The sequence below is a fragment of the Columba livia genome, chromosome 8 (genome assembly GCF_036013475.1).
Source record: "Columba livia isolate bColLiv1 breed racing homer chromosome 8, bColLiv1.pat.W.v2, whole genome shotgun sequence".
NCBI lineage: Eukaryota > Metazoa > Chordata > Aves > Columbiformes > Columbidae > Columba > Columba livia.
The window spans coordinates 11,550,011-11,555,841 of NC_088609.1; the positions used below are offsets into that span (position 1 = coordinate 11,550,011).

Sequence of the window (5,831 nt, forward strand, 5' to 3'; positions counted from 1 at the left end):
AAAGACTGTTTATGTCCAAGGATTTTACAATATGAGCATCTAATTCCACACATTCAGGTAAGCGTCAGGTATACTTGTGCCTAGAACACCATCCATGACTTCGGAAGGCCTAGCTTTGGGTTCAAAGTTAGGTTTGTGAACATTTGCAGGTTCATGGTTTAATTTTCAGGTGCAGCAACACAGAGAAAGAGGGAAGGGAGACATTAGGATTTTTGCAGAGACTGGAAGCATACACAGTTTTTCCTGTAGTAATTATGAGGCTTTGTTCTGTGTCTTACCTTGTATTTGGCCAATGAAGCAGTCAGCTCAGTTTTAATAGGTATAATGATTATTTTAATCAACAAACGCACCTTCCACACAACCCATATATCAAGTAAGTACAAGACTGTAAGGTATCTCTCGGGATATTTAGTCAGTACACGTTTGGAACATACTTTATTATCCCTTTTTTCCACAGCATAGGGTCTGTTTCCAAATGTTCCCCTTCAAAGAGGCATCTCCGTCATCCTGTGATGAGTCTGGATGTGTTTCGCTTTTTCTACTGGTAGTTTAATCTGATTACATGTAACACTAAACAATTTCTGTCCCTTAACATACTCACAAATTGCTTCCTAATTCCCCATCATCATTATTTTGACCAAACCGTACATACTTAATTTTTTATCTTTCTTGTAAGTTAGTTCTCTTTGGCTTCTAAAGACAGAGCCTATATAAGAGACATTCTGGTTGAGAGATCTTTAAGTTTCCCCTCTGTCACTTGTATGGGAAGCTGTTCACAACATACAGAGCATGATGTTTTTAAAATAAATTTTATATTCATTGAAACAATAGTTGCTGTTGGGTTTAGTGTACTCAGTTTTAATTCTGTGCTGTCAAACGGTGATTTTGAGATCAGTGCAGTTACAACATTTTAGAATTTGGTTCTTTAGTCTTGTCCCAATTTTTTTTTTCAACCATTGAAAAGGATGGGGGAATTTTCAGGCGGTTCTTGAGTGGAAAAGAGCAAGATGAAGATGGGGTTGTTTGGGTGGGAAGCCAGAGTACAAGAAATCGAGATACAGCAGAGATGTGCTGCCTCCCTTCCCACCGAGAGAACAACAGGAGTGGACCCTCTGCTCAGTGAAATCCCCTCTTCACCAGCCTTTCACCCTCTTAAAAGTCGTCTCCCCGTCACTACTTAATACAGGGAATTTTTTCCACCAGGAAAATATTCTGTTTAAATGTAAGGAAATGGGGATTTTTTTTTCCTGTATCTCTCCAAAAATAGAACAACACCTAATTAAATATTTATGGCAGCTTAGCATGCTCAATAAAGGAACTGTTGTCTAGAAGCCTCTGATGCTTCTGCTTCTTATAGTAAAGGAGTGTTTCGAATACAGGATGAAGAGGGAGCAGGTGTGAGAGGTGGTAATTGCATACATACAGTCCTGGGACACTCCAACATGCAAGATTACATTATGTCTAATGCTATAGACTTCACAGCCATGTGTTATAAAAATAGCTGCACTGGGAAAGTCGAAATCGCCACAGACGTAGCCAAAAATAACCATGTGAGATGCCTGGAAAGAGCAGATTCCCCAGAGGCGGGACTGCTGGGCTCTCAAAGGAAATCTCAAGCACAGAGAATTATCCCCTGCGGGAAAAGCCCTCCACAACCTCTGGCTGCTGCTGAATCACATAAATATATCAGCTTCCAAACCCTGCAGCCGGATCAGCGATAGGTCTGTAAATCTGTCAGGTTTCTTGTATCGTCAGAATTACTCTGTGAATCTTGTGAACGTTTGTACACAGACAATGTGCCCTCTCAGCAGGTTCGGATCAGCCGGGGAGTTCTGTGCCCTACGCTGGGCTCTCCACTCTTCGTATTGGCAAAACCTGTTTAATTCCTGGGGAAATGATTCTTAGTCACACACCCTGCGGCAGGAAAGGTAAGAAACCATTCACAAAACCGAGAATACTGATTATAAAATGTCAAGATGGGAGTAAAAGCCTGTGAAGCCTGCAATGAGCGGCTTTTCATTTCACTTCCAAAAGGCAAACATCAGCTTGGAGATTTGAGCCACAAAACATGAGCTTGCCAATGCACAAACCATGATGTGCTCGCTCATGCTGGAGTTTGTTGGTTTTGAGATTGAGATGCACAGCTCCTGATACTGCAGGCAGCCTCAGCTCTCCTTTATATCTCTCTTAACTTAGGAGAAAACAGTTGGCTGTGATCTATGAACTTCTAGAACTGCACATGCATCTATTATACATAAGAAAATAACAATAATTGCACCCATAATATAGAGATAAAGCCAATTAGTTCACAACAATATAAACTTGTGGTTCTGTACACTGCAATTCTGCCAAAGATGGTTCTGTGACCAGGTCTGAAGCAAAACATTTTTCCTCAAATCTCTTTGAAAACTAAATTCTGCAGTGCAGAAAAAAAAGTGATGATGTGTAACTGGTCTCATTGCATCATTAGGGGTGTTTTCCCCATATTTTGTCCATCTATGCATGTTTTCTTCGTAACTCACAGCCTGCTTGTTTAATATACGGATCCACAGCTTTGCCGATAGCAGACTCAAATGAGAAGCCACGTGCTGTAGTGCGAGCCAAAATTAAAGTAAAATAAAAATAAAATATATCCTCATCTCTGCTCTTAGGTCAGAAAAACATCTCACAGAGCTGTAACTCCCTCCTGGAAGCAGAAGGAGGAAACACAACCCGCACATTCTTGCAGCATCTCCATTGACAGGCACACCTAGAACAGGTTTTATAATTCCTCTCAGACCTGGAGGGATATGTCCACATCTAGAGACATGAGACCACTGCTATGAAGATTCAAGATTCAGGTGAGGGCTTGTTTTTTTTTCTGAACAAAACAAAACCAAACACAACCAAACAAAATAAACACAACAAAACAAATTAAACCAAACCAAACCAAACCAAACCCAACCAAACAACAATAACAAACACAAAAAAACCCTACAAACAGTCATTTCTCCCTAGTGGAGCCATTTCAGCCAGGTTTTTAAGGAATTGCATCACAAGGCCCCTGTGACCCCAGCGAGGCCACATCCAGAGGGGAACTGCAGAGCCTTTTGTGTTCCTGCACTATAAGCAAGAGCATTTCTTGATCATGCTCGCAAGGACATCACAACTTCTGTTAGGCACCACTACTGTAGCAAATCAATTTGACAGGCAAGCTCACATGGTTTGATGTGAACATCACAAGGCTGATCCATGTGTCATGAGAAAACGAAGCATTTTCTGTACCTATCTGGGCATTGCTGGGTGTGCACAGTCCAGGGCAGCACCGGGCTGGCGGCTTTTGAAGGAGCACATGGTTGGTTCCCAGTGGTTTCCTCTTCTTCTTCCAGCTGTGGAGGTCACGTCTACTCGCCACGTTTTTTTCTGCCTGTATCCAGCTGTGCGTAGGGAAGCACAAACAACCGGCATCCACCCTCAGAGGGTGGAAGGTCCAGTCCCTGTATTAAAAGCAAAACAAAACATATTAAAAAAAGCTAAATCAAGGAACAACATTCTTCTTGCTCATTTCCCCTCTTGCATTGACCTTTGAAAATGAGACTACTTTAAACCCAAACTGGTGGCAGCCCCTGGGTGGGACCCGACTTGCAGTGTTTCGGGCAGCAGGACTGACCTCTTGCCATGGAATTTCACCTAGTGATTTCTGCGGCGGAAAGAAATCCTCCCGAGTGGGTTTGCCTGGCTTCAGAAATAAATTTAAGTGCCTGCGGCTTGACAAATAAACATTCTGAAAGCGCTTAATGACTCACTACCTCACCTAAGAATAGTCATACTTTTGCAAAACCGAAATACGTAGTGGAGGATACAGGATCCAACTCTGCCTGAGTGCGGAGCCAAAGGACACGGTGGGAGAAGGGGAAGGAGAGGCTGGATTCCTGCTGTCCCCTCCCGGCTCCTGCCAAACCACATTTTGGAGGCTCCTTCGACCATCCCGTGCATTATCCAGCTCCAAGCTCTCCTCCACAAATCCACCTCATCGGTTTTCAAACAATTTATTGTGTTTCATTTATACACACGGCAAAGTAGTCCCTGTTAATCCCATTTGTTTGAAAGCCCTGTTCTTCTTTTGGATTAAAGAGAGGTCACATAAGTTTTATGCATATACATGTTACACTTCTGAGCACCTAACCTTTCATACAAGAGAGATTCTTTGTCTACAAGTTGTCAAGTAAAACCTCACTGAAAATGGGAACTTATTTTCATTCTGTTTGCTCAAAGGTGGGGTTTTTTGGCAGCTGTTGCTTGCTTTTCTGGGGCATGCTTGCAGAAGTGTGTGCTGTGAGCTGCCACCGCTTCTTACCCCCCACGCACGCTTTTAGCGCTTTAATCTAACCCCTGGGAAAACAGAACGAAACACCAGTTCAGCTGAATGTCTGTGACCACAAGAGCTTCCTGTAGGTGCCCAAAGTTTCTGTTGCAAAAGCCTTCTCATTGTCATTGAGGCTCAGGAATCATCACGGCTTTGGGGTCACCATCCCTGAAGGTGTTTAAAGGACACATGGATGAGGTTCTCAGGGACATGCTTTAGTGCCAGAGGTAGGTTATGGTTGAACTTCATGATCTTGAGGGTCTCTTCCAACCAAAATGACTCTATGACTCTATGATATGACAAGCCTAAGGGATGGGTCATGGTTTAGCTGCACTGTCCCAGGAGCAGAGAGAGAGATGCCGTGCCTCGATGGCCACAGCTGCACTTCAGAATCGGTTTGTTGTTCGGGAAAGGGAGAAGAGAATAATGTAGGGAGTCATCTCCTACCTCCACGAGCAAGCGATGCCTCTTGCAGTCATGCTGCTGCGCTCACAGCCCCCCAGGTTTTTTCAGCCTGGAGATGAAAACCCAAGAGGTGCAGTGGGCCCAGGGGAGCCTGAGTACTCTGCTCTGATTTACAGCATTTTCCACACAGGTTTGAAAGGTATTTGGGCTCCTCTGGAAGGAAGGGGGTCACAGCGAGCCTCATCCGTCCCACTGGATGCTGAGTTCACCCCCCGAGGCCACGTAGCCGCCCCCAGGACTGCGGAGCTAGCATAGCAGTGGGAGCAGGGCTGGGGTTTGCCTCTCTACCTCAAAACAAGCAAAATCAAAAGCTTCACCTAAAGCTGAACGTATTGTTGCAGGTCACTGAATTCTTGATTTCTGCCCATCCCCGGAGCTTAGAAAAGAATTGTCATTACAGCGACTTGCTGGAACAGGGTAGGTGACGAGCATGGAAATCACACAGGGTCAGGCACAGGAGGAGGCTCAAAAGCTCAGATTGCATTTTCATAGAATCATTTTGGTTGGAAGAGACCCTCAAGACCATCGAGTCCACCCATAACCTTATGCTGTCACTAAACCGTGTCCCTAAGAACCTCATCTCTGTCTGTCCAGCCCCTCCAGGGATGGTGACTCCACCACTGCCCTGGGCAGCCTGTTCCAATGCCCGACAGCCCTTTCTGCGGATAAATTTATTTTCTTTGTTTTCCATGCGATCCCGTTAAGGTACAGGGAACCGATGCGAACCGGACCGAGCTGAAGGGCTGAGCCGGGGGCAGCTGGTGCAAACTGAGCCCAAGTTCTGCAGCCGCAGCCCGTCCCCGCAGATTTCCCCTTCCCGCCGCTCTTGATCTGCATCTGCGCAAACAGGATGAGCAAGAAAAGTATAAATAAAGCATGAAACAGGACTTGGCACAAAACCGCGGTCATAAGACAAAAAAGAACACTAAATAAAAAAGTGAATTTCTGGCCTCCCACGGCAGCCGCTCCTTTTGGCTCCCGCTGACCCTCCCGCAGCCCGTCCCGGCTGCCCCGGCCCCCG

At 45.1% G+C, this 5,831-nt stretch overlaps 1 long non-coding RNA gene across 1 annotated transcript; it reads right to left on the reverse strand.

Annotated features, from left to right (window-relative positions):
- Positions 1-274: 274 nt before the first annotated feature.
- On the reverse strand, positions 275-5,701 carry LOC110363406 (uncharacterized). Its single transcript, XR_002421454.2, has 2 exons — positions 5,537-5,701; positions 275-3,476 (listed from the first exon to the last, which is right to left on the reverse strand). It is a non-coding gene; the product is annotated as an uncharacterized LOC110363406 (long non-coding RNA).
- Positions 5,702-5,831: the final 130 nt, after the last annotated feature.